The sequence below is a fragment of the Nerophis ophidion genome, linkage group LG05 (assembly GCF_033978795.1).
Source record: "Nerophis ophidion isolate RoL-2023_Sa linkage group LG05, RoL_Noph_v1.0, whole genome shotgun sequence".
Classification (NCBI taxonomy): domain Eukaryota; kingdom Metazoa; phylum Chordata; class Actinopteri; order Syngnathiformes; family Syngnathidae; genus Nerophis; species Nerophis ophidion.
The window spans coordinates 59058242-59083784 of NC_084615.1; the positions used below are offsets into that span (position 1 = coordinate 59058242).

Here is a 25543-nt window from a genome sequence, read left to right on the forward strand (position 1 = left end):
CTCCAACCATCCGTTTCAATACATGCGTAATCTGTTGAATCGCTTGAACCGCTGAAATCCGAGTCTGAATCCGAGCTAATGTCGCTATATCTTGCTCTGGTAACCGCCACGTTGTTTGTATTGGCATCGCTATGTGACGTCACAGGAAAATGGACAGTGTCTTCGCACATAGCGAAAATCAGGCACTTTAAAGCTTTTTTTAGGGATATTCCGGGATGGGTAAAATTTTTAAAAAAACTTCAAAAAATAAAATAAGCCACTGGGAACTGATTTTTATTGGTTTTAACCCTTTTGAAATTGTGATAATGTTCCCCTTTAAACATATTCCTTGTTCAGTTATTAAAAAAAAATAACTGAACAAGTTGAATAAACTTGGGCATGCGTTGACTGAGCTACCAATCTAATAGAATAATAAACACATATTTATATATTTAATACATACACATGTGTATATGTTTATGTACTTAGTTTTTTTTAAGTCTTTGTAAATATTTTGATATGAGCAGAGATGTCAGTCTCAAGGCCTGGGGGATAGATCTGGGCCGTCACGTCATTTACGTGGCCCGTCATATCTTTTTAAACCATTTATGTGGCATGCAAAAGGCTGGAAATAAAAATAATAAAAACACTTTCTAGTTGAATGTATTTCTTCTTTAAATTTTGACAGAAACATTTTCTACTTGCAAATTGTATATTTGTATGTAGGTCTGGGCGATATATCGATATAAACGATATATCGCGGGTTTGTCTCTGTGCGATATAGAAAATGACTATATCGTTATATTTGAGTATACGTTGTCACGCAGTTGCGTTTAGCTGCGGGCATTACACTACAGGCTCTTCTCACTCTTCTCGTCTCTCCTTCTCACAGAAACGTAAAACAAGCCCGCCTTCTTACATACCTCACATACTGTCGCCCGTGTAGCGTCATACGCTCTCGCCGAGCAGAGAGGTAGCAGCATGGCTAACGTTAGCTGAGGCACGTCGTGCAAGCGGAGCGGAGCGAGTTGAGTGACATTACAAGAGAGAGAAGGTGCGAAACTGATCACAAATGGAAGAAGAACAATTAATGCCCAAAAAAACAGCTGGTTTGGCTTCAAGCGGGAAGATATTCAGCAGACAACAGCAATATGCAAAGTATGCAGCAGAAGTGTTACCACAAAAGGTAGCAGCACTACTTGTTCTTTGTTCTTTCATTTAAAAAGTCACCCGCGAGAGAATGAAGAATACAGTTTTGGTCAATTGACTTAGTTGTGAGTTCCCTCTGTGCATTAAAGTTTAAAAGTAGCATATATTAATGCAGTAAGAAGAAGAATATTTTAATGTAGACACATAGAATCATTATACTGGTGTGATTATATGCATCAAGTGTTCATTCAAGGCTAAGGAAAAATATTGAGATATATATCGTATATCACCACATGGCATGAAAATATTGCGATATTAATAAAAGCCAATATCGCCAAGCCCTATTTGTATGTATTTCATCTTATTTTATAATATTTGAATTTTCTGGTTGACAAAAATAAATACTGTTTGTCACCTTGACTTACGATTTCAAAACAAGTTATCCGTCAATCTGTGAGAAAAAAAAATATAATAATCAAAAACAATAGCCTCTGCATATTGTGTAAAAAGGCTATTATAGTGTATGTTTTTAGTCATGTACATTCACTATGAGGCCCTCCATAATTGCAATGTGTCCCTTGGTAAAAATGAGTAGTGTTGTACTGTATATGCTCAAATAGATACAACGTTTAAAAAGAACACTTTTGTGCGGAACACTTACAGGGGATGTTAACGAAATATCATGCTTTACTCTTTGGAGACTTAGTTTAGGAAGTTGAATCACAATATTAATATTCCAGTAAAACCCAAAATCCCAAACCATTTAACAACTAATCCCTTTGGCTATTCCTTCTCTGCATAGCCCACAGGACACACACACACACGCACACGCACGCACACACACACACGCACACGCACACACACACGCAGACACGCACACACACACACGCACACGCACACACACACGCACATGCACATACTCCAAGTAGTAAGTCTTTAGGGGTGTGATTGACGCATCTTGTTTATTCTTTCTAGTGGTGTGACATCCTGCAACTAACAAAATATACACAAAAATGTGAAATGATTTTGCACCATGCAGACATACATGTAACACATTCTTTTTCCCCAATATCATTAATGTTTGAAATAACAACCTTCCTTTTCTCTACCCATTTCTGGCTGCGCTCACGGACCGCCTGTCAATCAAACGTCCTGTGCGCTGCTCTTGCAGAGAGCATCTGTCAATCAAACACTGTGTCTGTCATTTAATTAGATTCCCTGTCGGTAGAGTTTGACTTTTCGTCGGCTGTGCTCTTTTCTGCATCTGTCCTCTCATTCTCCTTTACTAATTAGACACTCCCTCTTGTCTTCAGTCCAAATTAATAGGAATCATTATTTCAGGTGGGTGTGGACGCACCTCCGTGAGAGGAAGGAGGGATGTTAAAGCAGTGAATACGAACATTAGGAGAAACAAAGAGCATTCCAAAATGCACATATGTTGAATTGAAACATCTCCATGGTGTGTAGGACACCGGGGTCCTTTTTCAGAAATGTGGCTGTTGTTTGATAGCAGCGCCATTAGGAGAATCTTGCCAAATGTCTCCAGGGTTCTTGTGTTAACCGTGTGGAGCAATTACTGTCAAATATCAACCTCATGCCCACCATCCCTTTTCGGATCGCTCTTCTTAGACTCTGCGTCTTTCTCCCAGTCCCCCCTACTGCCTCTTTCTAGTCGGTGTAAATAATGTAATTTGTCACAGACAGGCCTTCGTGTAGGAGATGACCTTTGAAAGCCTCACAGTAAATTGGTCCCAGCCAAAAAAGCTACGTCATTAGCCCCTCGCCTGCTCTGTCGCCACCGCCGCTTTTCTCCCTCTGCTTTCACATCTACTTTTATATTATTTTACTTTCATTTGAAACAGTTTAATCTGTGCAGTCCTGCCAAGCGCTCTAGGATTTTTTTTTTTGTGTGCGTATTTCAAAGTCTATCACAGCACAGTGAGGGACTCTGCACTCGTAACCCATCTGCTTTTTGATCGGCAGACGGTGAGATTCAACTGACAACGAACTATAAATGTGTCCTAATTTCCAAAATAATAGTTTGGACATGTTAACGGTTTCCATCCATTATGCAAATATTATTACGCCGGTTAATTTCCTTATATCATGAATCCATATCATTGCTCATGATGATTAAATTAATTGATTTGGACCCTCTAGGACAGGGGTCGGGAACCTTTTTGGCTGAGAGAGCCATGAAAGCCAAAAATTTTAAAATGTATTTCTGTGAGAGCCATATAATATACTTTTTTAACACTGAATACAACTAAATGTGTGCATTTTTAAGTAAGACCAACATTTTTTGAGTATAATAAGTCTCTAATTATTTTTTAATAACATTGTTATTCTGAAGCCTGCGATGAGGTGGCGACTTGTCCAGGGTGTACCCTGCCTTCCGCCCGATTGTAGCTGAGATAGGCGCCAGCGCCCCCCGTGACCCCGAAAGGGAATAAGCGGTAGAAAATGGATGGATGTTATTCTGAAGCTAACCAATAATAACTAAAATACTTCTTACTACTTATGCGACTTCTTGAACAGGTGCAGGGAAAAAAAAACGGATGGATGGATTAAAATGCATCAGAATGTTTTATATTTTGAACAATATTTTTCACACTGTGATTACCAGCGGAATAATTCATTACTTAACTTGTTAAGCAATGTCAGCTAAGATTTATCTGAGAGCCAGATGCAGTCATCAAAAGAGCCACAACTGGCTCTAGAGCCATAGGTTCCCTACCCCTGCTCTAGGACATTTGCAATGTCCAATCATCTTCAAGTCATAATAAAACATAATCTTTAAACTGTACACATTAGAATGTCGTCAACATAAGCAGTTGTGGACATAACTGAAATACAAGTATACTTGCAAGTTATGTGCATTAGTTTTTTATTGTGATTCCTCTGTTTTCATATGTGGTGACGAGTGTTTTGTAGCTGTGATTAAGGGGTTGTGCTATAATAGGCGGTGGTGAGCAAAAAAATATTTAAGTTTTGATTTTTTTTTGGTAGCTCAGTGGCCTTGTGGTTAAAGTGTCCGTGTTGCGTTTGTGGCGCATTGTGGATGCGCGAGTTGTCACCCCCAGATGCTGCAGGACTCGGACAGGCAGGATAGCAGGTAAGAACTACCGTATTTCCTTGAATGTAATACGCGCCTGCCTTGAATTACTGCCAGGTAAAACTTGCTCCCCAAATTTAATAGCGCATGCTTACTTTTACCGCCGGGTCAATTTCGTGACATCACGAGTGACGCTTCCCCTGCCGTCATTTTCAAAATGGCGGAGGAGTTTTTGTTTGCTTTTACTGTGTGTAAACCAGGGGTCATGTTCCACAGCCATACAGATCAAACTAATGGTTGTGATATAAAACTATTTTAACACTTTTACTAATATGCGCCACACTCTTTGAACCCTAACCAAACAAGAATAACGAAAACATTTCTGGAGAACATTGGCTCTGTAACACATTATAAACGCAACATAAGAATTACCCAGAATTCCAATGCATCCATGACTCTTAGCTATATTATACACCCGCTAGCACGTATTGGAATTCTGGGTTTTTACACTGAGCCATCAGTGTAAACGGTATGGCTGTTGACCAAGTATGCATTGCAATCTCGTATGAGAAACAGCGAAATTCATGCATCCTACCGGCACACAGACGGTATCTTACAAAGGTAGATGCAACGACATGATGTAGAGCAGTGGTCCCCAACCACCAGGCCGCGGCCGCAGAAGAATTTTTTATGAAATTCTTTTTTTTTTCATCACACTCAATTTTTTACTGCATGCCATTGGTAAGCGCAGGGGTGAGAAGAGGTTTTAAAATTATTAGCACCTGCTTACTTTTACCGCATGCCTTGAATAAGCGCAGGAGTTAGAAGAGGTTTTAAATTAATTAGTGCCCCGGTGGCTATTCAAGGAAATACGGTAGTTTAATATAAAAATGACAAAAGAACACTTGAAAAAAAGCAAAGAAAAGGTGTGCCTACGCACGGGATGCTAAATGCTAATGGTTAGCAAGCATCGAGTTCAAAGTGTCCAAATAGAGAAACGACATGCAGAGCGCACGCGAAGCTAAGACGTGACTTAGCCAGGTAAATACAAAGTAGAATACCAAATGTAACTGTTGCATGAAGCACTCAAAACATCCAGGACGAACACAGGTAGCCGGCAGGTTTAAATACTCAAACAATAATAGAAAACAGGTGTGCGTCAGAAAGTTAGTGCAGGTGGAACAAATGAAGTCGCCATGGTGACAAATACACACAAGGAAGTGCTCAAACAAAGTCAAAAGTCCACATAACACACGATACGGACCCTGGGGGTATAACAAGGGGATGGGTCAAATGCAGAGGGTAATTTCACCACACCTAGTGTGTGTGTGTGACTATCAGTGGTAATTACACTTTAAAAAAAATGTTTTATCATTTTATTCAATGTATGCCAAAAGTGAAAGTTATGTGGAACACTAAACATATACAATTGTAAAGAATGTATTGGCAAGAAAGTAGCAGTGATGAAAACTCCCTGTAGTGCTATTCAACTGGAAGCCCGGGGCCAAATCTGGCCAAGGAATAGCATAATACCATCCCCGAGTTCAGTTCAAAACCTGGGAGACAAACGTTTTTGCAGCAAGTTCTTAAAAACACTAGAGTGCTCCTGCGTATAAAGGAACTTGGAGTACTGCAAACACATTGGCAGATCCTTGCATTGACTTTTTAACCTTACTAGCAATCATAAAACACTGGGGTCCAAACTTGTGATTTACATAACTGAGGTGTTCTTTAAGGCACCTCTTTAAGTTTTTTCCATTTTGGCGGTAATACATTATATTTTCATAATGGGATTTATGTAACTAAGGTATTGCTGTAGATTGATGCAGTCAGTAGTCATTTGTTCAACTTATTTGGTTATTTTAGTGGTGTTCCTCAAGGTTCCATTTTAGGTCCTCTCTTTTTCATCATTTAGGCTATTCAACTGGTAGCCCATCTGTGAGTTCAGTTCAAAGAACTTGTGAGAGACCAGCAGTTTTGGTTCTTAAAATCAGCAGAGCGCTCCTGCAACTCTGACAAAATAAATTGACCAAAATCAAATGTCTACTTTAGAGGACACTGGTTCTCTGGAATATACAAAGTACGACTTATCGTGAAGGGCAAAGTCCAGCCCCCCGGTCCTTAGCTTTCAGGAAATTTGGCCCCTACACTATATACCGACTTTACTGGTTAAATTAAGATATTTGCTATTCCATTTATTATTTTATACTCATTGATGTAATTTATGTTAAAATCCCCCGCAACCCCGAGAGGGACAAGCGGTAGAAAATTAATGGATGGATGAATATTTGACTAACTACATTAGCTAATGTTCTATAACAAACAAGCAACGTTTATGCTGATATAACAACACAAGTTGGCTGTGGTTCTGATTGTGGGTCATTTTTACATAAATTGTTAATGCAATTTTTTAGTAGTAGCTTTGCATAGTTTGTTCTGTATCCATTTCTTTTCAAACTTTTAGTGATGTCTGAATTGCCTAATAAAACTGTTTATGATATAAGCTTAATCTAAAAGTGCTGCATATGCCTTATTCTGCACTTTTAGAATACCTATTAAGAGGCGGTTGATTATAGTCGTCTGTTGTTTGCTTTTTTTTCATAGATTTTAACTTTTTCGTGTGATCTCTCGTGACCTTGACTGTCAGTCAAGTTAAGCATCTGGTAAAATGAAGTGAGTGAAGTCATCCGAGGTCATTCGGTTTGAGTGTGCAGTGTTTCCCGTACATTCATGTACTTGTGGCGGCAGGCCACCAAAAATTTGGACCAAAAAATATTTCAGCACAGCACTCATTAAAATTAATGGGACAGTCTGTCAATGTAACATGAGGTTCAACTACTGATGAGTAGGCTATCTCTCAAATTTGAATCCATACCTTACCAACTCCCAGTATTCCAGGGTACCAATTTTCAGCACTTTTTAAACTTGTTAAACTCAAACTTTTGTGTGTGTTCCAGTAAAAATACAATTGTTTGATTATAAAATATTGTCTTAATTTATTAATTTAACTGTGATCTGACAATAATTGTGCAGTCTTGTTGTTATATTATGTTTTCCTACACTTTTGAGTCTCATTTGCAAGTAATATATAGTAGACTTTACATGCAGTTGTAATTCCTAGACGTTAGATAGCAGTAATGTATGGACTACGCTGTGTTCTGTAGATAGGAAATAGTCTGACATTATGTTGAGTGTGCCAGACTGGTCTTTAGTTGAGCCCTACAAAGTGTTTAGACTGAAAGTATTGTACGTACTGCAATCTGTCTCAGTTGTAGTCTACATTACCAAATTTGGAGTTGTTATAATCGTCATGTAAAATTGTTAATGCTAACCATTGAACATGCATACGGCAAATCCAATGTACATTAGCATGGATCGAGCACATTTTTAAAAGTGGAGCCAACTTTACGTTCATTTTCTGTCAAGTATACTCGCTTTGTTGGCATAGAAAATTGCAGCTTTACTTAGAGTTAGCCCAGCTGAGTCCACTCTGAATGCTTGTTTCTCGCCAAGTGCTTAAGCCAACCAGATGTGACATATTGTGCAACAAATGTATCAAAATATGGAACAGTCTAATTTTACGGGACTCTGGAGCAGGTAGTACTGACAATAGATTGGTTAGTAGCTATCCATACAACAACTTAAAAGAAAATGGCATAGTAAATCTGCCTCTTAACACACCTCATACGCACCTGGGTTCTCAAGTGTTAATTAAGCTTGCGTACACACAAAAACGTACTTTTCCACGGCCAAATTGATATGCACAAAGAGTGAACTGTATGTGGAAATATGGGGTGCCTCACGCAAACATCTCCTTTCAACAGGCTATGGACACTTTGGCGACACACAGAAGCGGTTATTCAGACTCAGCCAACATTGCATTTCAACAACGTGAAAAGATGTTCAACTAACGTATTTTTTGGATTAAAAGTCACAGTTTTTTTCATAGTTTGGCCGGGGGTGCAACATATTCTCCGGAGCGACCTATGTGTAAAATTATTAACACATTACCGTAAAATATTAAATAATATTATTTATCTCATTCGCGGAAGAGACAAAGAAAATGTCAGCAATCGTCACACACAAACGTCAGCAATCGTCACACACACGTCCACCAATAAGAATTCGGCGGGGGAGGGTCATGGCAGAAGTGCATTGTGGGTCATGGGATGCTAACTGCTATATGCTATATGCTACTGCCGTAGCTATTAAAATTGATCATTTCAACGTTGGCGGTAACTTGTAAAAAAACTGAGAAGGGTCTGAACAAAAATGGCACCGAAAAGGAAATCATGTACTGCAGATTACAAGCTGGACGTAGTGAAATATGCAGCAGAAAACGACAAGAGGAAGCGCGCATACCTTTGGAGTTGGCATAGTTGTTTAGAAGCGACATCGAGGAAGAAGATTTCATGGGATTTATCGATTAGAAGTGACAGATTGTTTGGTAAATGTATAGCATTTTCTATATGTTATAGTTATTTGAATGACTCTTACCATAGTATTTACGTTAATATGTTACGTTAACATACCAGGCACCTTCTCAGTTGGTTATTTATGCGTCATATAACGTACACTTATTCAGCCTGTTGTTCACTATTCTTTATTTATTTTAAACTGCCTTTCAAATGTCTATTCTTGGTGTTGGATTTTATCAAATAAATTTCCCCAAAAAATGTGACTTACACTCCAGTGCAACGTATATGTTTTTTTCCTTCTTTATTATGCATTTTCGGCCGGTGCAACGTATGCTCCGGAGCGACTTATAATCCGAAAAATACGGTATTTAAAATACTTTCTCCCATTCCCCCCCACTTGTTTACCTGTATCTCACCTTTTTTGTAAGGAGCGCTGGAAGCCGGCAGACACGTCAGTTATCCTGTTCTGTCTCCCTGTAATGTTTGTCTGATCTCAATGGGATTGTGCTGAAAATGTTATTTTCCTGAAGGAACTCTCCTGACGGAATAAATAAAGTACTATCTAATCTATCTAATCTAATCTAATATTGCTGTCACAATGTCTTTCTGTGACTCCAGCACCAATTTGGCCAGTTGGGCCAACAGTTGCAGCTGTGGGTGGTTGCAGTAGAATGGCACCGGAGTCCGTAGAGGAATGGCTAGACCTTGTCTCACGTACGACTGCTACAGCAAGTTGCTTTCCTAAGTTATAATAATAAATTGAGTTATCAAACAACAGTCTTTTTGATAGTGTTGGCATGTTTAAATGTAAAAGATTGCCAATCAAATACTACATACTTTTCACAAGAAACTGTAAACTGTCATTGAGCAGGCTACTTTATGAACACATTTCGTTGTAAATTACACAAATTATATTTGTACTGTGAGAAACAGGAGTCACCTACCTCTTCTAAAGTTGAACGCATCATTGCAGCAAATACCTTTTCTAAACGGTGTGCAGCCCTACTTTATCTCTGGTACGTTCGCCTGCTTTAGCCATGCAAGTTTGTCTTCTTTTTCACCTTCCTGATGTAGTACCACTTATATCTTATTTGTTCCTGTATGCGATTCTCTGACTCTAAAACATTGAGAGCATAACAAGCTCAACCATTTTTACTTCACTCTAAACACAAAAATCCCTGCGATGAGGTGGCGACTTGTCCAGGGTGTACCCCGCCTTCTGCCCGATCGTAGCTAAGATAGGCACTAGCGCCCCCCGCGACCCCAAAGGGAATAAGCGATAGAAAATGGATGGATGGATGGATAAACACAAAAAAGTAAGCATAATGTGCAGATTCCAGGCGCATGGTTAATATCAGCATGATTTGCGTATTTATAAGGGGGCGTGGCCTGAGGGTGCCCAGCCCTGCATCCATGCATCCATCCATTTTCTACGCAAACATCTACAATCAATTCCACATTGATAGTGATGCAGTAAAGAAACGTGCTTAAATAAGTGTGTGTGCAAACTATATCCATCTATTCATTTTCTACTGCTTGTCCCTCTCGAGATACTCTCGTTCACACACTAGGGATTATTTAGTGTTGCCAATCAACCTATCCCCAGGTGCATGTCTTTAGAAGTGGGAGGAAGCCGGAGTACCATAAGGGAACTCACACAGCCAAGGGGTGAACATGCTAACTATCCATAAAAAGACCCCGATCGAACCCAGGACCTTCTTTTGTAAGGCACCGGCACTAACCCCTGTGCCAACGTGCTGCCCACGCAAACTTGAATATATGTAATTTTTTTATTGCGTACACTTTTAATAGAAAATCCACGCAATTATTGATACATGAAGCCCCTCGTCTGCCAGAGAATAAAATACTGTGTTGCCAACGTATTATTATTTAGTGCAATATTTTCATATCTCTCCAGATTCTCTTTTACAACAGACAAATTTAGTAACTATTTTTTGTCTTTTCGACACTTGAAGAAAGTTTTTTTGTATTTCTTAATGGCTTTGTGTGGGTTTTTTTCTCACTTTTTGTCTATCTTTGTCTTACAAGCTCATGTGTATTTATTATTATTTACCAAAACAGACATAAATGGATTGCATTTATGACGGAAATACTGACTACAGTGATGTTTTATTTGCATTCCTGTCTTGATCCATCATGATTGTTTTGGTTTGTGTTATTTTTTCCGTATGTTTGGCGTCCAACACTCATATTTTTGTTCCATTTCATATTATGGGTTTGTCTTTTAGTGTCTTTGCCATGGCTTATTACCAGCCCTTGTTGGCCAAATAGGAGGTTTACCTGTCCGTGATTGCCAATCAGGAGGGTTTATGTGTCCCCTTCCTTGCAAGACTGGCCCATCGTTGAATGTTTGTGTTGTTCCTATTTGTGTTTTTTCACTTGCCAAAGCGTTTTTTTACCCTCGATCTACATCAGTAGAGAAGCTTGTACTTCCTGCTGTTTCCCTAATAAAATGACCTTTTACATGCACACCGCCTTGTGGTCTTTGCATCGTGGGCTCACACCAAGAGCCTGCATGTGCCAGCGTAAAAATTGTAGAGGAACACAAAGAGCTTTGAGGCTCTTCATGTTGTGTATTAATTTGATATCATTTGTGGTTGTGTCGGTTTGAATAGATATCCAACAATGTAAAATTTACCTATACAAAATACACAGAAAACTAACCTGTGGAAGATGTGACATCACAAAAGAAATGAACTTTATAGCAAAACCTTTAGCAGACTCTAGTATGTATGGATTTGGTTGCCAGTCTAATTGATAGTTACAAAGCTGTAAGTCATTTTTATTGGCAAAGCAGTTACACACTGACAAATAAGACAAGTGTTTGAAATTACCCCATTTCCAGCGACAATCTTTGTAAATCAGAACGATACATTTAAAAATAGTACATTGTTCTTCTGCAAAAAGTTGAGTTACTGTGAAATAGATGAGGTTTTTTACTGTTTATTTTAAAGCAACAGCATGGGTGTTAAGGAACATCTGCTGATGATCCACTCCATGGTGATTGTGGTCCAGCTGGTATTTTAGTAAACAACATTAAATACATTACACAATTTCTATAGCCACATCATTTATTTTAATTCTGGCAAATGCAGCACATTGCTCTTCAAGTGAACAACACGCATACTTGCCAACTTTGATACCTCCGATTTCGGGAGGTGGGGGTGTGGTGGGGGGGCGTGGTTAAGAGGGGAGGAGTACATTTACCGCTAGATTCATAGATTCACCAAGTCAAGTATTTCATATATATATATATATATATATACATATATATATATATATATATATATATATAAATACTTGACTTTCAGTGAATTCTATCTAGCTATATATATATATATATATATATATATATATATATATACAGAAATACTTGACTTTCAGTGAATTCTATCTAGCTATATATATATATATATATATATATATATATATATATATATATATACAGAAATACAGAAATACTTGACTTTCAGTGAATTCTAGCTATATGTATATATATTCTAGATATATATATATATATATATATATATATATATATATATATATATATATATATATATATATATATATATATATATATAAATAAATGAAAGAAATACTTGAATTTCAGTGTTCATTTATTTACACATTTACACACATAACACTCATCTACTCATTGTTGAGTTGAGGGTTGAATATTCCATCCTTGTTTTTCTAACCATATGCATGTACAGTAGATGGCAGTATTGTCCTGATTAAGAGTGTCACAACACATTGCTGTTTGGCAGACAAACTGCTTTTCGGTAGACGAAAACGGACTGCTGTTGTTGTGTGTTGTTTTACCGCGCTGGGAGGACGTTAATGAAACTGCTAACAAAAAACCCACATAAGAAACCAAGAACTCGCCCTCGATCATTCTACAGTTATAACGTCATCAGGCAGACACGCTCGTTTTACACGTCACTCAGGTCCGCATGGAGCTGGAGGGGGCGTGGCCTCCAAATCCACCTGAATTTCGGGATATTTTCGTGAGAAAATTTGTACCAGGAGGTTTTCGGGAGAGGCGCTGAATTTCGGAAGTCTCCCGGAAAATCCGGGAGGGTTAGCAAGTATGACAACACGACCCGTTTAAATGACAAAACCATAATCAAGGGGGATAGCCGATGACCACACATCCTTAGCTCCTAAGATATCACAGCAGGTCTACTCAGTCTATTACGATGCTGAGATGTCATCGTGAAACTAACGAGTGAATGAACACACCACATAACACTTGATAGTCTTTTTTGCCGAGGTGCAAATGACGATGATGAAGCCTCACTTCCGCTGCACACGGCTAATTGCATCTTCAGGTGTCTTTTGGCTACTTCGAATGTATCTTCATGTTTTACATCTTTATTGCCAAAGAAAAGCATATGCGCCATTTAAAACTCTAAATCAACACCAGTCTGCATTATTAAAGTACTGCTAGTAACAGACACAGCAATTTCAGCACGATCGTTTTCGTTATCGTTTTGTGATGCCCTCTGCTGAAAATGAAAAGCGCTACTCTACAGAGCAACTAACGCTGTCGTCAAAGTTGGAATTGCCACATAACACGTTTTAGGATATCCAAAATTCTTTAGCTGGCGGCTATAGGTCATAATGCACCCCAACCCCTCTCTAGGGAAACCGCGACAGACACATGAATCCCCTTCCTACTGTACGAATGAGATGTTATGATAGGTACATTATCCCGCTCAGTAGCCCAGTACCATTGTCCCTTGTCTTCGTGTAAGTGTCTTACACGATTTTTTTTCTAGATGGACTCCAATTGTTCCACACGTATGAGACTAAATGTGGGGTGAAATAAACTAACATTTACATAGGGAAACCCATTATCTACATACTTAAGCTACATTTAAACCACTGTGGGTGGCACTGGGAGCAGGTTGGTAAAGTGTCTTGACCAAGGACACAACGGCAGTGACTAGGATGGGGGAAGTGGGGAACGAACCTGGAACCCTCAAGTTGTTGGCTCTACCAACCGAGCCACGCCGCGCCAGAATGGCCAAATGGACCACTGTTCTTCCGAGATAAAACCCTTTGTCAGAGTTGCCCATGGAATCTTTGGCAGTTTCTGGACAGAACACAGCTTCCTTTCAGAGCCTGTGAGCCGCTACTGATGTTAGTGGTAAGTAGAATCAAGTGGAGCTGCTTCGGCAAATGAAGGCTTATCACCAGGCGGGGGCACACAATTTGACATGATGAATGATTGCAAGCGTGCACGTGTGACTGCTTTGATTGAGAGCTGGAGAGCATTGAAAGGCAGATTGAATGTGAGACTGAACACAATATATGGACTATAAATGAGTTCTGTGTGATCCGTGTATCCTTTTATGAGTAACATACCAGTTTAATGCCGATTCCTATTGTGACAAACCATCCATCCATCTATTTTCCCCTGCTTGTCGCAATCAGGGTGTTAGGGGTGCGAATCCCAGCAGCACACGGGCGGAATAGTGATGTATACCCTGGACAAGTCGCCACTTTATCACATTTGTGGGCGATAATGCTTTTAATACTACCGTTGAATCAAAGTTTATTAATCAATAAACATTTGGTATAAACTCACAACCAGTTGAGTTTATAGGAAAATGGATACATGGATGATACAGCAGAGGATTGGGAGAATGTCATGTGGTCAGATGAAACCAAAATAGAACTTTTTGGTATAAACTCAACTCGTCGTGTTAGGAGGAAGAAGAATACTGAGTTGCATCCCAAGAACACCAAACCTACTGTGAAGCAAGGGGGTGGAAACATCATGCTTTGGGGCTGTTTTTCTGCTAAGGGGACAGGACGATTCATCCGTGTTAAGGAAAGAATGAATGAGGCCATGTATCGTGAGATTTTGAGCCAAAACCTCCTTCCATCAGTGAGAGCTTTGAATGGTTGACCAAATACTTATTTTCCACCATAATTTATAAATAAATTCTTTAAAATTCCTACAATGTGAATTCCTGGATTTTTTTATTCACATTCTGTCTCTCACAGTTGAAGTGTACCTATGATGAAAATTGCAGACCTCTGTCATCATTTTAAGTGGGAATACTAGCACAATCGGTGGCTGACTAAATACTTTTTTGCCCCACTGTATATATATATATATATATATATATATATATATATATATATATACATATATATATATATATATATATATATTAGACATATATATATATATATATATATATATATACATACATACATACATAAATACATATATACATATATATATATAAATAGTTACAATGCCATCCTGTGTTTTTGTCTGATTGTAATTGTGATCAAAAATGTAATCATACAATGATCTTGAAAATGTAAAGTATCAGTATTAGTATGACTAATACTCCCCCTGTAACTACTTGGTTACAATACTCACATGTGTAGTATCGCCCAAAGCTAAGGGAAAGTATCAAAAGAACAGAGAAAAAAAGTGCCTTTTACATTTTAACAGAAGTGCAGATAGAACCATGTTGCAACAGAAAGTAACCAGATATTAACAGTAAATCAACAAGTATAATAATAAGGGTTTTGAAAAGAATAATACAACCTGAAATGGGGCAGTATGTTATTGTACATGTCAGCAGCTAAATTAGGATCTTTTGTAACCCATTTTGAAACGTTTACATTATCATTTACATACCAGAGAATATATTGTGGTTTAGATTGTTTTTGCAGGAAACTGAAATATATATTGTGATATAAAATAGAGACCATATCTCCCATCCCTATTAGAAACCCATTGTGATGTCCTGAATTGCCTACTTTGTTTACACAAACTATGCCTGTCGACATCCTCAGTCTGCACCCCCTCTCCAGGGCCCAGGCTAAGACCGATTTTTTAATTTGTTTACCTGTATCTCATCTTTTTTGTAAGGGGCGCTGGAAGCCGGCAGACCCGTCAGCGATCCTGTTGTGTCTCCCTATAATGTTTGTTTGATATTGAATGGGATTGTGGTGAAAATTCTAATTTTCCTGAAGGAACTCTCCTGACGGATTAAATAAAGTACTATCTAATCTAATGTAATCAACTAACATCCACCACCATCTCTCCCTGATTTCACAGCCACACATGATGTTAGGAGCAGGTTACATGCATTGGACACTTTATCATAACCATAAAGAGCCTTGTAGTGAGATGGGAGGAAGAAGAAGGGCCACAAACAAAAGTTGAAAGCAGGAGGATGAAGAGGATCACAAATAAACTTTCACTGTTGGGTTTGTGAACATTTAACAAATGTGTGGGGAGCTTCTCAACTGTTTTCTTTCTCTGTTTGTTTTCCTCACAAGAAAAATCCACACAAACATCAATTAGGTTTCTAATTTTTTTGTTTGTTTTTTTACGATGGGAGTGATTTTCTAAAGGGAGCTTGGGACTTCTTTGATGTAGGAAATAAGAATATTGTATAACTTGAAAAAAAAAAAATCGGAAAGAATCTCCTTCCTGTATATTATGACATTTGTTAGCGCTGAGTCAGCAACGACATCAAATGTATTTAAACATATATCAACGTTGTTGCCCTAGGGTAAACTGGGCAACACATGGCATACTGACAAAGCTTAACCCATTGTTACTATAACAATCTACAAGATTAATATAGGTTGCCTCTCTCTCTTCCCCTCCATCTTTCGGTATTCCTTTTTTTTTTTTTTAATCTTTCTCGTTATCATTATGTATAGGTATTGTTGCATTTGAACAACTGTATTGTTGATAATAGAGGTAAACTATTGGTATTGTTCATTATCAATAGCACTTTTTCTATTGGTATTTGTATTGCTCCAGTTGTAATGTAAAAATGCTCATTGTCATTTATATATTATTATTTATTTCACTAACTGCTTATATGCGCTCACTTTTACGATCATATTTGTACATATCGTATGTGCTGGTGTTGTTCTATTGTTGTTGTTATTATTGTTGTGTTTGCTGTTGTTGTTTTTGTCTCTCTGTCTAATCCCCCTCTTGTCCCCACAATTTCCCCCTCTGTCTTCCTTTTTTTCTATCTCTATCCCCTCCTGCTCCGGCCCGGCTGCACCAAATGATAATATAAATACTTTTAATAAAGTTAAATTCAAATAAGGCAACAAGAGAAGTATCCTACACTTCTCTTTTGTAAAGTAAATCTGAACAGCTGATATGGGCATCTACATCAACGATTTGCCTGAGAAGCTGGACAGGACAAAAAAAAAAGAAAAAAAAATGTATTTAAAGGCCCTCGCAGATATTTTAAGGGATATTAGTTAAGAGCCAACTCACAAAAGAAAAGGATCAGCTCCATTTCTTTTGGTCTGGAGGATGATTTAAATGTTAATTTAATCCAACAGTTTATGAATAAATAAAAATAACCACATGGTACTCCGCCTAACATGCTCCAGTTATAAGGTCAGCAACATATAAATATTTTTGATTGATTTGCGTTTTTACCAGGCAGCACGGTGGAACAGGGGTTAGTGCGTCTGCCTCACAATACGGAGGTCCTGAGTAGTCAGGGTTCAATCCCGGGCTCGGGATCTTTCTGTGTGGAGTTTGCATGTTTTCCCTGTGACTGCGTGGGTTCCCTCCGGGTACTCCAGCTTCCTCCCACTTCCAAAGACATGCAGCTGGGGATAGGTTGATTGGCAACACTAAATTGGCCCTAGTGTGTGAATGTGAGTGTGAATAGTGTCTGTCTATGTGTATTAGCCCTGCGATGAGGTGGCAACTTGTCCAGGGTGTACACCGCCTTCCGCCCAAATGCAGCTGAGATAGGCTCGAGCGACCCAACGCGACCCCAAAAGGGACAAGCTGTAGAAAATGGATGGATGGTTTTTTACCTAACCTTTTGATGCATGCATTGTGCAAATGATTTTATAACTCTTTATAACTCTTTAAAAGAAAACATCTATGGTGGACATCCAGGAAAAAATCAAATACAAATAAGATGTCAATTCAATACAATATAGGCGCCAGCGCCCCCCGCGACCCCAAAGGGAATAAGCATTAGAAAATGGATGGATGGATGGATACAATACAATATGTTTTATGACCTTGAACTGTAAAGTTCTGGTCGCATCGTACAGAAGGTCGTGTTTTCAGGATGCGAAAAAACGGAAGAGGCAGAATCAGCCCCGGGTCTTTTAATCCAATAACAGGGCAAGATACAAAACAAAGCCTGCCACTGAAGTACATGAGAGGCATAAGGTTACCACTAAACATTGTTTAACATGACATAGGTCTCCCCATGTCTAGCATTAAAAGATTACAGTTGGTACAAAATGCGGCTGCTAGACTTTTGACAAGAACAAGAAAGTTTGATCACATTACGCCTGTACTGGCTCACCTGCACTGGCTTCCTGTGCACTTAAGATGTGACTTTAAGGTTTTACTACTTACGTATAAAATACTACACGGTCTAGCTCCATCTTATCTTGCCGATTGTATTGTACCATATGTCCCGGCAAGAAATCTGCGTTCAAAGGACTCCGGCTTATTAGTGATTCCCAAAGCCCAAAAAAAGTCTGCGGGCTATAGAGCATTTTCCGTTCGGGCTCCAGTACTCTGGAATGCCCTCCCGGTAACAGTTCGCGATGCCACCTCAGTAGAAGCATTTAAGTCTCACCTTAAAACTCATTTGTATACTCTAGCCTTTAAATAGACTCCCTTTTTAGACCAGTTGATCTGCCGTTTCTTTTCTTTTTCTTCTATGTCCCACTCTCCCGTGTGGAGGGGGTCCGGTCCGATCCGGTGGCCATGTACTGCTCGCCTGTGTATCGGCTGGGGACATCTCTGCGCTGCTGGTCCGCCTACGCTTGGGATGGTTTCCTGCTGGCTCCGCTGTGAACGGGACTCTCGCTGCTGTGTCTTGGATCCTCTTTGGACTGGACTCTCGCGACTGTGTTGGATCCATTGTGGATTGAACTTTCACAGTATCATTTTAGATCCGCTCGACATCCATTGCTTTCCTCCTCTCTAAGGTTCTCATAGTCATCATTGTCACCGACGTCCCACTGGGTGTGAGTTTTCCTTGCCCTTATGTGGGCCTACCGAGGATGTCGTGGTGGTTTGTGCAGCCCTTTGAGACACTAGTGATTTAGGGCTATATAAGCAAACATTGATTGATTGATTGATTGATTGATAATACCGGTACCTTGAGAGGAGCAGAAGGAGAAACAACATAACTGTCGCCAGAACAATGGGCCTGCAAGATAGGCAGGGTGACACTCGCATATAAAGCTCTCTGATTAGTGATCAAGCCTCCTGATCACCAAACAGAGGCACGTGTGATTAATCAGTGCTTGAAAAGAAACAGAAAGTAAACAAAGGAAAGAACGCTGAAACAGAAATACACCTCGAATACACTATATTGCCAAAAGTATTTCTCCACCCATTCAAATTATGAAAATATGGTGTCTTAATCACTTGACTCGGCCACAGGTGTATAAACGCAAACACTTTTTCTACAAACATTTGTGAAAGAATGGGCCGCACTCAGTGATTTCTAGCATGGACTGTCATAGGATGCCACCTGTTCAACAAATCCAGTCGTGAAATTTCCTCGCTCCTAAATATTCTAAAGTAAACTGTCGGCTTTATTATAAGACAATGAAAGAGTTTGGGAACAACAACTCCGCCACCAAGTGGTAGGCCACGTAAACTGACAGAGAGGGGTCAGCAGATGCTAAAGAGCATAGTGCAAAGACTTTCTGCACAGTTAGTTGCTACAGAGCTCGGAACTTCTTGTGACCTTCCAATAAGCCCACGTACAGTACCCAGAGAGCTTTATAGATGGGTTTTAATGGACGAGCGGCTGCATCTAAGCCATACATCACCAAGTCCAATGCAAAGCGTGGGATGCAGTGGTGTAAAGTACGTCACCACTGGACTATAGAGCAGTGGAGACGCCTTCTCAAGAGTGATGAATCAATTTTTCCATCTGGCAATCTGATGGACCAGTCTGGGTTTGGAGGTTGAACAGTACATTTCGGACGGCATTGTGCCGAGTGTGAAATTTGGTGGAGGAGGAGTTAGGGTTGTTTTTCAGGAGTTGGGCTTGGCCCCTTAGTTCCAGTGAAAGGTACTTTGAAAGCGCCAGGATACCAAAACCTTTTGGACAATTCCATGCTCCCAACCTTGTGGGAACAGTTTGGAGTGGGCCCCTTCCTCTTCCAACATGACTGTGCACCACTGCACAAAGTAAGGTCCATAAAGACATGAATGACATAGTCTTGTGTGGATGAACTTGACTGGCCTGCACAGAGTCCTGGCCTGAACCCGATAGAACACCTTTGGGATTAATTTAAATGGAAACTGAGAGCCAGGCTTTCTCGACCAATATCAGTGTGTGACCTCACCAATGCGCTTTTGGAGGAATGGTCGAAAATTCTTATAAACACACTGCACATCATTGTGGACAGCCTTCTCAGAAGAGTTGAAGCTGTAATAGCTGAAAAAGGTAGACCCACATCATATTGAACCCTGTGGGTTAGGAATGAGATGGCACTTCAAGTTCATATGCGATTCAAGGCAGGTGGCCAAATACTTTAGGGAATATAGTGTATAAGAAGAAAAATAACCAACACAAAACACATGACCTGTGGGGACAGGTCATAACATTAACAATGCGTTCAGATATTTTACTACTAAATATTGAGCCTCCACATCCTCACCAAAAATGTTTTGAAAAATGCTAATACTTTTAGCCAAAAAAGGTTTTAACTTCTACTGAAAAATTTATTGAAATTATCCATCCATCCATCCATTATTCCTTTCAGGGTCGCGGGGGGCGCTGGAGCTTATCTCAGCTACAATTGGCCAGAAGGCGGTGTACACCCTGGACATCACCTTCATCACAGGGCTTATTGAAATTATAATACTTTAAAACAAAAACAGGTTACTACAGTTTAAGTATATCAAAAATCAACATATTTGCAGCAATAATATCAGTGGCATTCAAAATTTGGCGAGCAAAATGATGACCGAGCGTGGTCACCACTGCTGCTCACTGCTCCCACCACCTCCCAGAGGGTGGAATAAAGGGATGGGCCAAATGCAGAGGGTAATTTCACCACACCTAGTGTGTGTGTGAGACTATCAGTGGTACTTTGAATTTAATATCCAATCTAGTGAACGTAATGTTCTTAAATCCCCAAATCAATACTCATAAATGTTAAGTTATATTACTCCTTAGTGGTTGCTTGGTGTCCAAATATTTTTACACCAGCAAACGTTTCCTAGAATAGAAGGAATAGACAAATAGTTCTACCCCTCTCTGCACCTTTACATGCCTGTTGGATATTTTTTTGGTTTTGGGAGGGTTTTTCGTTTACCTTTCAGAACAGCTGACCAAGATGCATAATGGCTGTCAGTATATGCAAAGCCGCAACAGAATCCCAGGTTGATATTAAAACTCATGCACAGAGGAGTTGACAGCTTTTAAAAACTGTCCACTGTAGTCCCCACCATGCATCACGGGGTAAATATACTGTACCAACAAGATGCAAGAGCTATATGTACACAAAAAACATTTTTTATGAATAGTACAATACACTTTTTGGTATTAATTTAATGTAGTTAGGATATGACATAAGGGACTAAAGTGCAGGTGTGATTATCTTATACTAAAAACATTGGCCGAGTTAAACTGACAGCGTAAAAAACATTGTATAATCATTAAACAATATCAACTAGATAGGCACTCTGTGAAGTGCAACTTCTAAATGGTGGAATGTGTGTGGTCTGCATAGCAACAAAACCATTCAAGTGTATGAAATGATTAAATCCAAGCCATTACATGTGTAAAAGCAAAAGTGCATTAACAAAAATTGCACACTGCTCTGCTCTCCTCAGTGTTTTCAAAGACAACACAGCATAACACTGAATTACTGCATTTATCCTGACTTGTTGCATAATTTCAAGTTGTTGTGTGTATTTATTTTGTTGAAGGTGGTGGTTATCAATATCAACTGCCAGAAGAAACCATCAATTATGTGACTTGTCGACTTTACAGATTTGATTTGACTGCATAGATTATTTTAAGTAAATTAGCTTATTTCTCTGCGATGAGGTGGCGACTTGTCCAGGGTGTACACCGCCTTCCGCAATATTGTAGCCGAGATAGGCACCTGCGCCCCCCGCGACCCCAAAGGGAATAAGCGGTAGAAATGCATGGATGGATAGTTTATTTCTAATGGTCATTTGTATTTTTAAAACATTGTATATCCTCACCTTCACACAGCTTTTTCACCACAATATTTATTAGGGATGTTCCGATCCAGGTTTTTGCACTTCCGATCTGATACCGATATTATTTTTGCACTTCCGATCTGATACCGATACTGGGCAATACTGGCCTATCCGAGCATGTATTAAAGTTTAAAGTTATTTAGCCTACTTAGTTGTCAGATTCATGCTGAAAAGGATTTTAAGTACTCTTGATAACAACTAGCCAGCTGAATTGAGTTTGAATAATACACAATAGTTGGTATTCAAGGATAAACACAAAATATCAAAAATTATACATGACAAACAGAAATGGTATCATTAAACAGTAAAAAAGTGAACAGAATAAAGTGCAAATAATACTGTAAACATTATTTAAAAAAGCAAAACACACAAACAACCTGAGTGGGATAAAATGTCTATAACTCAGCATCAATACTTGCTCTTGAACAAGTGTAAACTTTAAAAAAAAATCTATATATATCTACACACTCCCTTCAATTGTTTGCCCCAGTCGGGGGGGACAAACAATTGATGTCCAAGCATAGTGGGGAGATTCTTTCTAACAAAGACAGGCACTTCAAGATGCTCAGGTGTCAGCCTGCTCCTGTGTTCATCTATGATGAGTGCTAAAAAGCCTCACACTTGCAAGAGTCATTAAAATCTCTTACAACTGTACCACCATGCTTGACTTTATTGTGGCATGTTTTACACTCCACCTCTTCATCTTTTTCGTTTTGTAGGATAAAATAATCCCACACAGCTGACATTTTTACTGTAACTTTTAATTCACACGGCCGTCTGAACGGTTAGAACGCAGACCTGTGGATGTTTTGAAGGTGTTCTGGAAAATGAGGAACGGAGTTTAGGGAGCAGCAGAAGAGAGTATTATTTAAATCGGTGTGTTGGAAAACACGGACTGGAATTATTTTTTTTTTAAACTGGATCTGGATCGGCATTTTCCCATGCCTTGCCGATACGCATTTTTTGGCAAATATCGGCGGCCGATCCGATCCAAATATCGGATCGGAACAACCCTAATATTTATGAATTCATCCTCGCTAAAAGCCAATTCAGAAAAAGGTGTTGATACTTTGTTGGATAATGTGGCAGAGTGAGACATGTGTATGAAGGGGGTTGACAGCTTTATTTAGAGTGGTGTTGTACCAACATTCATTGAGAAAAGAGAAAACATGAGAAAAATACCATGACCACAACCCATTCTGTGGCATGAATGCATGAATGCATGAATGGCAACAGGTGGATGCACAGGTTAACGGCAAATCTTCTTTTATTCAGCCTGTAGCTATACGACACTGGCATAGATGCATTATTTGTCACGCGTGAAACGCATTGTGATGCGGGATTTAGTTCTCCCCAGGGATGCAAAGGACACTCCGGACGAAAACGTAAAGGTAAGATGATTTAATAACTGATACTCAACACTAAACAGACAGAAATCAACAAAAGAACAACGTGCCGAACGCACGGGAAGCAAAGGGAATACTTAGCACAGAGACAACAACCACATACATCAGCTTGACTGTAGCTTACCGCAAACAATGGCCCAAGACCGACTGATGGGAGACGGCAGGCTTAAATAAGAAAGTAATTACAAGACAGGTGCGTGTCAGGAGCAATCGGCAGGTGAAAACAATGAGTAACTATGGTAACAAACAGAGGCGTACAAACCGGAATCGAAAGAGTCCAAAACAAACAGAAAATACAAAAAGACTCAAAAACCTAAATCAAAATATGATCCGGGCACCAGAGACACAGAAATTATTCAAAACAAAAACCCCACAAACGCCACAAAACAAATGCAACCAGTGTTTGGATGGATGGATGGATGGATGGATGGATGGAAGGATGGATGGATGGATGGATGGATGGATGGATGGATGGATTTCCCAAAGATTAACAACCTATTTGTGGCGGCAGGGGCGTGATGGGGGCATGGTGGTGTCAATATGATGCCATCGTATAATTTGCATAAGTGACTGTGACGCATGTATTTTTCTAAAAAGGCAAAAATGATATACCTATATTCAAAGACAAATCTGTGTTATTAGGATTAAAGATTTCTGAGCTGTTTTAACTTTCTGTAATTGTTTCAGCCTATTTTATTACAACGAAACAACGGCTGCAGTTTGTGCACCCCTGGTTTATTGACATGTATTATTCTGCCCTCCCTGAATCTTGGAATTTAGTTTAGCAGAAAGGTAAACATACTTTAAGTACTTATGAAGGTTCTCATTCATCCAGGTCGTTGTCATCCCATGAGATTCAATCGTTCGCAACTGGACTGCTTGGTTTGTCTTGGAAGACGTTTCACCGCTCATCCGAGTAGGCTTCATCAGTTCACGCTCATAGACTTAGACTGGTCAGATCTAGTTCTAGACTTAGATTGCTTATATCTAGTCCAACGGCTAAAACCAAAACCCCAAATATTTATACTCCAAAAACCAGGAGGGTGTGCCTGGGCAAGGATGGTTTTGCACTATCGTAGTAAGAAAAACAATTGTTTTAATGCAAACAAGCAAATCCTACTGTCAAAGCAAACGACAGTTGTTGAAGTGTAATTCCCCCTTGTTATTGTGTGGCAGAACGATCGCTGTGGATCGACTACTACCAGTCCAAAATAGTTGGAATCCCCTGCGTAAGCATTCCCTTCAGCTGTAAGCAAACCGACAAATGGCATTTTGGTCACCTTCTGTGACCAGAATGTTTCTAACTCCTCTTATTTGTTGGAGGCTACATTGCAGTCTTTTAGAAATGGTTGAAAGGACAGTGTTGTATGTGGGAGGCAGGTGGTGTCGCAGATCACCTCTTCTGTTCAGGAATATTTTTTTCAACCTTGGCATAGATCCTTCCCTCACTCCTATTCCGTACCACCAGCCCTCCTTGTCCAGAATGTGTACATTTTTGTTCTCAAAGGAGGGCTGTTTCTCCCTGAGGTGTATGTGGACAGCTGAGTCTTGGCCTGAAGAGTTTGCCAGTCTATGCTGTGCCATGCGTCGACTTAGTGGTTGTTTTGTTTCCACAATATATGAATCAGTGCATTCATCATTACACTGGATAGCATACACCAAATTGTTTTTTGTGGGTGTGGGATGTCCAGTCTTAAGGATGCACTAGTCTCTGTCCCAGGGTGTTGCCTGGTTTGAAGTGTCTGGAATGTTGTGGTGGTTGAACATTATTCTGAGTTTCTCAGATTGACCTGATACTTTGGAATGAGAATATTTTTCGTCCGTCACCTTTTCCCTCCTCTTCCACTCTGTTTTTGTTATTTCTGGAACAAGATGCACTTTTCACAAACAACCAGCTGGGGTGACAGGTTTTACCAAAAACCCACACATACCGATCAATACCTACTTTAACTCGCACCATCCACTGGAACGCACACTGGGAGTTATCGAAACCCTACAACACAGAGCTGACAATGTTCCTACCAGCCCACAGGCCAAAGAGAAAGAGCATAGGTATTTGAGGGAATCCCTCAAAACAGTTGTCTTTCTTACCACGATAGGGCGAAACCATCCTTGCCCAGGCACACCCTCCTGGTTTTTGGAGTATAAATGTTTTGGGCGGTTTAGCTCGGTTGGTAGAGCGGCCGTCCCAGCAACTTGAGGATTGCAGGTTTGATTCCCGCTTCCGCCATCCTAGTCAATGCCGTTGTGTCCTTGGGCAAGACACTTT

At 39.6% G+C, this 25543-nt stretch overlaps 1 protein-coding gene across 2 annotated transcripts in view; it reads right to left on the bottom strand.

Moving 5' to 3' along the window:
• The window catches only part of aff2 (AF4/FMR2 family, member 2), a 399395-nt gene that overhangs the window by 360749 nt on the left and 13103 nt on the right, over positions 1-25543 (bottom strand). The gene's annotated exons all lie outside the window — the stretch shown is intronic.